Source organism: Crocuta crocuta, unplaced genomic scaffold, assembly GCF_008692635.1.
Source record: "Crocuta crocuta isolate KB4526 unplaced genomic scaffold, BGI_CrCroc_1.0 scaffold538, whole genome shotgun sequence".
NCBI lineage: Eukaryota > Metazoa > Chordata > Mammalia > Carnivora > Hyaenidae > Crocuta > Crocuta crocuta.
Genome location: NW_027529636.1, coordinates 8,022 through 20,302, shown reverse-complemented (window position 1 = coordinate 20,302; position 12,281 = coordinate 8,022). Strand labels below are relative to the sequence as shown.

The window sequence follows — 12,281 nt, the reverse complement described above, 5'->3', positions numbered from 1 at the left end:
GGAGGAGTATACATAGGAATGGATGGTAAGCATGCGAGGTGATGGAATGGTGGAAGGAAACTAAATCTGGATGAGGCTGAGTTTATTGGCATGGGTCCACTAAGCAGATATTCTGGATTTAATGTTGTAATTCTAGGGGATACAAAGGTCTCTGAAAGTTTGGTTGGTTGGTTGGGTGAAACGTAAACCAAGAGTGGGCCACAATAAATTTAGGTGTCATACTGCTTCACTACACTGTATGGGAAGGGATCCAAAAGTTCAGGGTGATTGGAGTGTTAGAGTGGATTTGTCATGTCAGACCTGCTCAGCTACCCTGGGAGATTCAGAGAGCACACTTTTCACCACAATTATAAGAAATAAATTTGTGCAGGAAGACTCGTCATCCTTGAAGAGCTCTTTGGAGAGCTTTCTAACTCTTCTCTGTAGGTCACAAATCAGAGTGAGAAGTGCTACCATCAAACCGGGAAACCTAAATGCAATGGGGAATTGGACTTTTTTGTGGCAGAGGCCAAGTGGTAGCACTTAGTATCCAAGAGCAAGTTGGTATGGTTACCATAATGGGCAGTACAGTCAAAGCAGTACTTAGAAGTCTGATTTGTAGAGACTTATGCTTTTGGCTAGTTTATCAGGGAGCTCTTAAAAGTAAAATCGAAGGGCAGTCTACATGGTCTGTAGAAGTGGAAAAGTGCTAGATCGTGTGAGCAAAAGTTTAACTTAAGTCACACACACAAAAAAACAAGGAATCTTGGTTTCTCAATCATTTTCCATACTCATTTTCCATACAGTTTATAGATCCAGAACCCCTTGAATAAAGTAAATTGGGAGCAAACTGGGAGTTCCAAGTGTAGTGGCTTTTTATTGGCTGAGTTGTGACGGTCTCCCAGTAGGTGGGCTGCAGTGGAGGAGGAGGAAACCTTTCTTATTCCTGCTGGGATAGTAAAGCAGTATCCTCCCCTAGAGAGGTCAATCACTTCCTGTTTGGTCTCCAATTGAGGACTAGTCGCTGGGTATGAGGGCTCCCCCTACTGGCCTCCCAACTTCATACTAAATGATATTTTCTTGTATTAATTTTCACACAACTTACTTATTTGTCCTATTCAGGAAACAGATATATCTTAGAGAATGATGGTACGTTATCATAAGCTTACCTAGATGACAACTATTGTAACTCCTGTATCAGATACGGGTTTCATTGCTTAAGCTGATAAACACATACTGTAGTACTTGGTATGTAGCTATTGGTCTTGTAAATGCTCTTTTATTCTATCTGTTAGGAAAGACTACCAGAAGCAGTTTCTTTAAGCTGCCAAAGCAGCAANGCACACTTTTCACCACAATTATAAGAAATAAATTTGTGCAGGAAGACTCGTCATCCTTGAAGAGCTCTTTGGAGAGCTTTCTAACTCTTCTCTGTAGGTCACAAATCAGAGTGAGAAGTGCTACCATCAAACCGGGAAACCTAAGTGCAATGGGGACAATTGGACTTTTTGGTAGCAGAGGCCAAGTAGTAGCACTTAGTATCCAAGAACAAGTTGGTATGTTACCATAATGGACAGTACAGTCAAAGCAGTACTTAGAAGTCTGATTTGTAGAGACATGCTTTTGGCTAGTTTATCAGGGAGCTCTTAAAAGTAAACTCGATGGACAGTCTACATAGTCTGTAGAAGAGGAAAGTTCTATATCGTGTGAGCAAACGTTTAACTAAAGTCACACACACACACAAAACCATAGAATCTTGGTTTCTCAATCATTTTCCATACTCATTTTCCATACAGTTTATAGATCCAGAACCCCTTGAACAGAGTAAACAGGGAGCAAACTGGGAGTTCCAAGTGTAGTGGCTTTTTATCGGCTGAGTTGTGAAGGTCTCCCAGTAGGTGGGCTGCTGGGGGAGGAGGAAACCTTTCTTATTCCTGCTGGGATAGTAAAGTAGTATCCACTAGAGAGGTCAATCTCTTCCTGTTTGGTCTCCAATTGAGGACTAGTCGCTGGGTATGAGGGCTCCCCCTACTGGCCTCCCAACTTCATACTAAATGATATTTTCTTGTATTAATTTTCACACAACTTACTTATTTGTCCTATTCAGGAAACAGATATATCTTAGAGAATGATGGTACATTATCATAAGTTTACCTAGATGACAACTATTGTAACTGCTGTATCAGATACGGGTTTCATTGCTTAAGCTGATAAACACATACTGTAGTACTTGGTATGTAGCTATTGGTCTTGTAAATGCTCTTTTATTCTATCTGTTAGGAAAGACTACCAGAAGCAGTTTCTTTAAGCTGCCAAAGCAGCAATACACCTTCACTATCCTACTTCAGGGATATATCAATCTAACTTGTGTCATAATTTAGTTCACAGGGATCNGTTTCGTTGATGAATTAGTATGTCCAGCTGAGAACCTGGATAGGACTTCACAAGATGGGTAGCATCAATAAGGCTTCCATTTAATTTGATCTGTTCCCAAATATCCACTAAAGGCCTTTTTCCCCCAAAGGGCAAAAGTATCACTGGGTTGCAAATTAGAGCAAATGTTGGCACAGCTTTGTACTTTCCAGGATTCTTCAAAGCATAAAGCTCCTCATGGAGTGGCCAAAAATAGACATCCTCCGGTGGTCCACTGTAAAATGGCATTTACGAGTTGGAGAAGGTCTTCAGGTACATAAGAGCACGTTCTCTAGTTAGTTTTCCAAGGATCTTTAGCGGCACCCACATAAGTACTGGTACCAAAGTCCAAGCTCTCATCTTCTTCTTTAATATTGCAGCCACAATGGCTGGTATCTTGAACAATGACAACAAGAACATGTTCTGAGGTATCCTGATGATGACAAGACTTTGACATAAAATTTTGGTCAGTGCAAGTTAAACTAATTGTCTGTATTGGCAAGACAGACAATATAGTGCAGGGCATTTTCCAGTTTCTGCCTTTGATGGTAAGGAGATATCAAGTTTCATTTTGCATTTCAGCTCAACACTGTCATATTCAAAAAACTTTCTGCAATCCTCCCTAACACTAGTTGCTGGAAATGTTTCAATCCTATTCTTCTTATGACCAATTGCTACTTGCTTTTTTTGTCTTCACCAAGGGATAGAAGATCCTTAGTAATTGATGGCAGTGGAGGAAGAAGCAGCACCTGGAACTAGTTAGATCTTTTTGGATGGGCAAAATGTGAAAATATTTTATTCCCATGTAAATGCTCAACAAAAGATTGCCTTAGCAGAGGAAGATGATTTCCAAGAATATAGTGGATCAGATGGCCCGTTCTGTGGATAGCAGTCAGTGTTTTTCCCTGCCACCCGGTCACTACTCAATGGGCTCATGAACGCAGTGGCCACGATGGCAGGGATGGAAGGTATCATGGGCCCAGCAATATGGATTTATGCTCACAAAAGTCAATCTGCTTATGGCTACTGCTGAGTGACCATTTACCAGTAGTAGAGGCCAACACTCATTCCCTTCTATGGCATCATTCCCCAGGGTATTCATCCAGTATGCGGGTGGCAACTTGATTCCATTAGACTTCATCATGGCAGAGGTAGTGTTTCATTCTCTTTTTTCATGGTGTTTTTTAAAATTATTGAGGGAAAGCGAGAGCGTGAGAGGGTATGTGAGCAGGGAAGGGACGGAGAGAGAGGGACAGAGAGAATCTCAAGCAGGCTTTGTGCTGTCAGCACAGAACCCGATGCAGGGTTCCATCTCAAGAACAGTGAGTGAGATTATGACCTGAGCCAAGATCAAGACTGAGACGCTTAACAACATGAGTCACCCAGATACCTCCAGGTACTGTTTCATTCTTATTGAAATAGACACATACTCTAGATACAGATTTTCATTCCTGTATGTGATACTTTTGCCAAAATTACCTCCTGGGGACTTAATGAATGCCTTATTCACCATTATGCTATTCCAACAACATTGCTTCTGACCAAAAAACTCATCATGTCACAGCAAATGAAATGTGTCAATGATTCCCATGCCCATGCATCAGAAAGTGCATTGGATGCCTCCAGTTTATTATGTATCTCACTTATCACATCTTTTAATTCATAATAATTATTTTTAAGCTCCTTGTTGTTTTTGCCATAGTTTCTTTGATGTCCTCCATGGTTTTTTTCAAGCCCAGCGATTAATTTCATGATTATTGTTCTAAATTTTTGTTCAGTTACGTTGCTTATATCTGTTTTGAGCAGTTCTTTAGCTGTCAATTCTTCCTGGAATTTCTCTGGAGGAGAGCTCTTTCGTTTCGTCATTTTGTTTAGCTTTCTATCTATTGTTAGTTTAAAAAACTTATTATGCTCTCTGCACCTGTGAGCACTGCTGTACCCAAGAAGGCTCTTTGACTGTCCAGGGCCTATCCTTTCAGAAAGTGTTCTTTGAATGGTATCTCTTGGTCTCTCTTGTTGAGACCTTGGTTATTTTATTCCTACTCGTAGTTGTTTTCTGGGACTATCCACCATGTGTACTTTGGCTTGTTTCTTGAGGTAGCCCTGGAAAAGAAAACAGACAGACAAACACACAGCGAACAATGGCACACAAACCCACACACAAATCCAACAAACACACAAACCGAAAGGGAAAACAAAAAAGAAAAGAGTAAAGAGGGAGGGAGGAAGGCCAATAATAAAAAAATAAAAATATATGAAAAAGAAGAAAAGAAAAGGGAAAAAGAAGAAATCCAACAGCCAAAAACAGTTTAAAGCATATAACCAGATTTCCCAGCTACAAATAAATAGCCAGGTGTATGCAGTGCTGGTGGAAGCGCTAAAGAGAGAAATGACAGGGCGGGGATGAGGCGAAATTGGAAATGAAATGAGCAGGCAGCAGGCATAAGAAGCTTTTTTCAAAGAGTGAAAGAGTGGAATATGGTTGGAGAAGAGGCGAAAGTGACTATGGTGTTATCCAAAGAAACTATATGGTCTGATTACTCCAGAGAGAAAGAGATGAGAAGGTAGGTAGGTGTAGAATTTACCTCTAGAGAATGGATTAAATGTGACTGTTTAAGCAAGCCAGTGACCAGAATTAATCAGGGCAGTGCATCCATGTTGGTCTTGCCCCGGCTCCGGTGAAAAGAAAGGGAAGACGGCAGCTCTCTAGCAGGGATGGGCGTGGTTTGATCCAATGCATCCCGTGGGAGTGCTGCCTTGGCGGTTGTGGAGGGAAGAGTGGCAGCTCTCCAGTCCCTTCTTGAACCAAGCGCTGCAACTCACTTTTTTGGGTGCATAACCTCCCTGTGCCGGGGGCACAGCCAAGGTGGGCCATGGTCTATATCCCAGGCCAGGCCTCATTTCCAGATCCCAGTCCGCGTGCCCCACTGAAATTGCTGGAAACACAAACTGGCAGGTGATCCCCTCAGGACAGTCCCAAGCCTCTTGTCTTCCCCCTGGGGATTGAGCCAGAAGCCACTGCTGCCGTCTCCTCCAGGTCGGGTTGGCAAGCGAGGAGCTGTTTCATCTAGGGGTCGCCTGGGACGAGTGCGTCCCACCTAGAGTCACCTGGAGAANCATGAGTCACCCAGATACCCCCAGGTACTGTTTCATTCTTATTGAAATAGACACATATTCTAGATACAGATTTTCATACCCTTTATGTGTTACTTTTGCCAAAATTACCTCCTGGGGACTTAATGAAGCCTTACTCACCATTATGCTATTCCAACAATATTGCTTCTGACCAAAAAACTCATCAATGATTCCATGCTCATGAAATTCATAGTCTTACCGTGTTTTCCACCATCCTGAGTCAGCTGTCATGTCAGAAGAGTGGAATGGACTTTTTAAGTCTTAGTTACAGGGGCGCCTGGGTGGCTCAGTCGGTTAAGTGTCCAACTTCAGCTTGGGTCATGATGTCGCGGTTCGTGGGTTTGAGCCCTGTATCTGGCTCCATGCTGACTGCTCAGAGCCTGAAGCCTGCTTCGAATTCTGTGTCTTCACCTCTCTATGCCCCTCCCCTGCTTGCGCTCTGTCTCTCTCTCTGTCTCTCCAAAATAAATAAACATTAATTTTTTTAAAGTCTTTGTTACACTGCCAGATAGATGACAGTACTTTGTGAGAGAATGGCAATGTTATAATAAAGGGAATATATACTCTGAATCAACATTCATTATATTTCTGTTTTTCCCAAAGCCAAGTTTCATGGGTCCACGAAACAAGGTCTAGAAGTGGGAGTGGCACCACTCACTCTTACCTCTAGGAATCCACTAGTAACATTTTTGCTTCCTATCCTTGTGAATTTATACTCTGTTGGTTTAAACATCTTACTTTCAAAGGGTGGAGTGTCTCCATCACACAAGGCAAATAGGCTTTTGAACTGGAAGTTAAGACTGCCACTAGTCTAGTTTCGACTCCTCAGGCCCATGAATCAGCAGGCATATCAAGGAATTACTGTGCTGGCTGATGTTATTACTGCTGATTACCAAAATGTAGTTGGATTGCTATTCCAGCACGGAGGTAAGGAGGAGTATGTCTAAAATGCAGGGTATCCCTGAGGATGTCTCTTACTATTACCATACCTGTGATTAACATCAGTGGAAAACTAAAATTCAATTCAAGCAGGACTGTTAATGGTTCATACACTTCACGAATGAAAGTTTGGTTCGCTCCATCAGGTAAAAAACCTCAACCAGCCATAATTTGGCTATTGGTGATAATAATCGGAGTGCATGTATCCTTTTGAAATAGTATTTTTGTATCCACTGGGTAAAAACCAGGTAGTGAATTGCTGTATCATGGGGCAGTTCTATTTTTAACCTTTTCAGGAACTTCCATACTGTTTTCCAAAGTGGATGAGCCAGTTTTCATTCCCCACCAACAGTTTGAGAGGGTTCCCCTTTCTCTGCATCTTCACCAACACTTGTTGTTTCCTGAGTTGTTAATTTTAGGCATTCTGACAGGTGTGAGGTTATAATCTCATTGTGGTTTTGGTTTACATTTCCCTGATGATGAGTGATGTTGAGCATCTTTTCATATGTTTGTTGGCCATTTGGATGTCTTCTTAGAAAAAGTGCCTATTGATCTTCTTCCCATTTCTTTACGGGATTATTTGTTTTCAGGTGTTGAGTTTGGTCAGCTCTTTATAGATTCTGGATACTAATCTATGTCCAATATGTCATTTGTAAATGTCTTTTCCCATTCTGTCGGTTGGCTTTTAGTTTTGTTGATTGTTTCCTTTGCAGTGCACAAGTTTTTTTTTTTATCTTGAAGAGGTCCCAATAGTTCATTTTTGTTTTTAATTACCCTGTCTTTGGAAACGTGTTGAGCAAGAAATTGTTGTGGCTGAGGTCAAAGAAATTGTTGCCCGTTTTCTCCGCTACGGTTTTGATGCTTTTCCTGTCTCGCATTTAGGTCTTTCATCCATTTTGAGTTTATTTTTGTGTATGGTGTAAGAAAGTGGTCCAGTTTCATTTTTCTGCAGGTAGCTGTCCAGTTCTCCCTGAACCATTTGCTAAAGAGACTGTCTGTTTTCCATCGGATACCCTTCCCTGCTTTTTAAAAGATTAGTTGGGCATACATTTGTGGGCCCAAATCTGGTTTCTCTATTGTATTCCATTGGTCTATGTGTGTGCATTGTGCCAATATCATACTGTCTTGATGATTACAACTTTGCAGTAGAGGCTAACGACTGGGATTGTGATGCCTCCCGCTTTGGTTTTCTTTTTCAACATTACTTCGGCAATTCGGGGTCTTTTGTGGTTCCATAGAGATTCTAGGATGGATTTTTCTAGCTTTGAGAAGAATGCTGGTGCTTTTTTTTATTGGGATTGCACTGAATGTGTAAATTGCTTTGGGTACTATTGACATTTTAACAATATATATTTTTCCATTTCTTTGTGTCTTCACTTTCATTCATAAGTATTTTTGTTTTCGTTCTTGATTTGTTTTGTTTTTGTTTTTCTTTTCTCTTCTTTCGTTTTTTGTTTGTTCGTTTGTTTCTTTGTTTGTTTTAGTTTTAGGCATACAAATCTTTGATGAGTTTGGTTAGGTTTATTCCTAGGTATTTTATGGTTCTTGCTGCAATTGTAAATGGGATCAGTTTCGTTATTTCTCTCTCCGTTGCTTCATTATTGGTGTATAAAAATGCACCTGATTTCTGTACATTGATTTTGTACCGTGCGACTTTACTGAATTCATGTATCAGTTCCAGCAGTCTTTTGGTGGAGACTTTCGGGTTTTCTCTGTAGAATATCATGGCGTCTGCAAAAAGTGAAAGTTTGACTTCTTCTTTGCCGAGTTTGATGCCTTTTATTGCATTTGTTGTCTAATTGCTGAGGCTAGGACCATGTTAATCAACAGTAATGAGTGGACATCCCTGTCATGCTCCTTATCTCGGGTAGAAAACTCAGTCTTTCCCCATTGAGGATGATATTAGCTGTGGGCTTTTCGTATATGGCTTTAATGATGTTTTGGTATGTTCCTTCTATCCTGACTTTCCTGAGGGCTTTTATGAAGAATAGATGCTATATTTTGTCAAATGCTTTTTCTGAATCTATTGACAGGATCATATGGTTCTTATCCTTTCTTATATTAATGTGACGCATCCATTGGTTGATTTGCAAATATTGAACCAGCCCTGCAGCCCAGCGATGAATCCCACTTGCTCATGGTGAATAATTCGTTTTATATGTTGTTGAATTCAAATTGCTAGTATCTTCTTGAGAAGTTTTGCATCCATGTTCGTCAGACATCGTGGCCTGTAATTCTCCTTTTTTGTGGTGTCTCTGTCTGGTTTGGAAATCAAGGTAATGCTGGCTTCATAGGATGAGTCTGGAAGCTTTCCTTCCATTTCTATTTTTAGGAACAGCTTAGAAGGATGGGTATTAACTCTGCTTTAAATGTCTGGCAGAATTCTTCTAGGAAGCCATCTGCCCCAGGACTCTTGTTGGGATATTTTTGATAACCGATTCAACTTCTTCACTAGCTATGAGTCTGTTCAAATTTCCTATGTCTTCCCATTTGAGTTTTGGTAGTGTGTGAGCGTCTAGGAATTTGCCCATCTCTTCCACGTTGTCCAGTATATTGGCATATAATTTCTCAGAGTATTCTCTGATAATTGTCTGTATTTCTGAGGGGTTGGTTGTTATAAGTCCAATTTCATTCATGACTTTATCTGGGTCCTCTCTCTTTTCTTTTTGAGAAGCCTGGTTAGATATCAATTTTGTTTATTTTTTTCAAAAAAACAACTCTTAGTTTCATTGATATGTTCTTCCGTTTGGTTTTTATTTTATTTTTTATTCTATATTGTTTATTTCTGCATTTATCTTCATTATTTCTCTTCTTGTCTTGTGTTTGGAGTTACTTTGCTGTTCTGTTTCTAGTTTCTTTAGGTGTGCTGTTAGATTTTGTATTTGGGATTTTTCTTGTTCTTGGGGTAGGCCTGGTTTGCAACGTGTTTTCCTTTAGGACTACATTTGCTGCATCCCAGTCGGTTTGGATTGTTGTGTATTCACTTTCACTTGTTTCCATATATTTTTAAATTCCTTTTTTAATTTCCTGGTTGACTCATTCGTTCTTTAGTAGGATGTTCTTTAACTTCCACGCATTTGGAGGTTTCCCAAACTTTTTCCTGTGGCTGATTTGAAGTTTCCTAGCATTGTGATCTGAAAGTGTGCATGATATAATCTCAATTCTTTTTTTCAATAATTTATGGTCAAGTTGTTTCCATATAACACCCAGTGCTCNCCTCCCTTTCTCCTTCCTTCTCTCTCTCTCTCTCTTTCTCAGAACTAAATAAAACATCAAAAATTATAAAAAAAAATAAAGTCTAGTTTGTCTTAAATACTATGGCTACTCCAGCTTTCTTTTGACCTCCAGTAGCATGATAGATGGTTCTCACCCTCTCATTTTCAAATTGAAGGTGTCCTCGGGTCTAAAATGGGTCTCTTTTAGATAGAAAGTATATGGGTTTTTGTGGGGAATGAATTTACTAAATCCCTGGGCTTACACCAATGGGTTAACAAGGCATACAAAAGTACAAATCTATAGGATGGTCACAGTTGAGTTTGGGTAAACAAGATAAGACACCCAAGATAGAGAGGGAGGGTGCAGAAGCACCCAGGATGAGGGGCGCTGAAAAGATAGAGGGGGTGGTGCAAAGACAGATTGGGGTGAAAAGATAGAGGGGTGCAAAGGTAGAGAGGGGTGCAAAGATAGAGGAGAGTGCAAAGATAGAGGGGGTGCTAAGATGGGGATACAAAGATAGAAGGCTAAAGGCCCTTGAAACAAAGGTAAATGAGTAAGCAAGATTAGGCCTTTGGGGCTAAAAGGGTCCCCACTCCCAATTTAGTACTATAGCAGAAAGTCGCTTCCACTGGAAGAAAGGACCAAATTAGGTAAACATGTAAATAAGGCTATAGACCTCTGCTACACTACTACACTACGGGTGATGTTGCCCAGAGTGGAAATGATTTACAAAACAATAGGTGCCTTGTTAACCTTGAGGTTATTTAGTCTATCTGTCTCATACCCTAGGCTATGTAAGATAAACAGACATCGGTCCTCTTGTCTGCCATTATCAAACACAAGCCCACCTGCCCGGTGCCAGGATTTATTTTTATATTGACCCACACACCAAATACTATGTACCTTCAAAACTACTTTTCCCTCATGCCCATGAGCTGATGTTCATCAATTCATTATTGTCTCTTTGTTCACACCCATCAGGTTTGTAAGCCTTCTGATTTTAATAAATATGGGGCAAGACCCTTATTTGGGGCTCTTGTATTTTCCTGGACATTAGCCATTTCTCCTATTTTAATCCTGCATCGGCTTTCTGGCTGGCCGAGAGAGAATTTAGACTTAGAGTCTACTATGGATCTTGTTTCTTTTTAATCCATTTGGCTACCCTATGTCTTTTAGAGGAACATTTAATCCATTTACATTTAGCATTATTATGGAACGATAAGGGTTTAGAGTCATTGTGTTCTCTGTAGGTTTTGTGCTTGTAGTGATGTCTCTGGTCCTTTGTGGTCCTTGCAACTTTTCACTCACAGAGTCCCCCTTAGGATCTCTTGTAGAATTGGTTTAGGGGTGATGAACTCCTTCAGTTTTTGTTTGTTTAGGAAAACCTTTATCTCTCTTCCTATTCTGAATGACAGCCTTGCTCGATAAAGGATTCTTGCCTGCATATTTTCCCTCTTCAGCACATTGAAAATTTCCTGCCACTCCCTTCTGGCCTGCCATGTTTCAGTAGAAAGGTCTGCTACCGCCCTTATGGATTTACCCTTGTATGTTTAGGCCTATTTGCCCCTGGCTGCTTTCAGAATTCTCTGTCTTTTTATTTTGCTAGTTTCACTATGATATGTCATGCAAAAGATCACTTCAAGTTACATCTGAAGGGAGTTCTCTGTGCCTGCTGGATTTCAATGTTTGTTTCCTTCCCCAGATTGGAGAAGTTCTCAGCTATGATTTATTCAAGTACATTTTCAACCTCTCTCTCTCTCTCTCCTTCTTTTGGAACTACTATGCTATGAATATTGTTCCATTTCATTGAATCATTTAGTTCTCTAACTCTCCCCTTATTGTCTAGAATTTTTTTACTTCTCTTTTTCTCACCTTCCTATTTTTTCCAACATTTAATCTTCTATTGAACTCATTCTCCATTCTGCCTCTTCACTGTCACCTTGACTATTTTATTTTGCACCACATTTACAGCATTTGGTAATTTGTCATGACTATTTTTCATTCCTTGATCTCTGCAGCAATACATTCTCTGCTGTCTTCTATGCTTTTTCTTTCCAAGCCCAGTGATTAATCTTATGACTATTATTCTAAATTTATGATGAGATATATGGTTTATGTCTGTTTTGATCAACTCTTTAGCTATCACTTCTTCCTGGAATTTATTTGAGGAATTCTTCCATTTTGTCATTTTGGCTAATTTTCTGACTCTTCTGTATATTAAAAGCTTGTTATGTGTCCTGTACCTCCGAGCACTACTATATTAAGGAGGGGTCATACACTGTCTAGGGCCTGTCCCTTCAGTAGGTGCTTTTTGGAGTGTGTTACTTCCTCTCTGTTGTTGACTCTACTTGCTTCATCTCTCTACTTGTAGTGACGTTTTGGACCCTCCACCAGGTGTGCTTTGATTTGTTTGTTGAAGGAGCCCTGGGTAAAGCAAGCAAGCAAACAAACAACAACAAAAAAACCCACCCCCAAACAATAAAGAACAATGGAAGTGGGGGTGCGAGTGGTGAAAGAGGCCATATCCCATACAAAAAGGGAAATGACAAGATTGGGGTAAAGTAAAGAAAAGAAAATGGACCAGGCAGAGATACGATATG

General features: G+C 40.3%; 1 pseudogene; it reads right to left on the bottom strand.

The window, feature by feature from the left end:
• Positions 1–2,361: 2,361 nt before the first annotated feature.
• Positions 2,362–3,031, bottom strand: LOC144230098 (S-formylglutathione hydrolase pseudogene; annotated as a pseudogene).
• Positions 3,032–12,281: the final 9,250 nt, after the last annotated feature.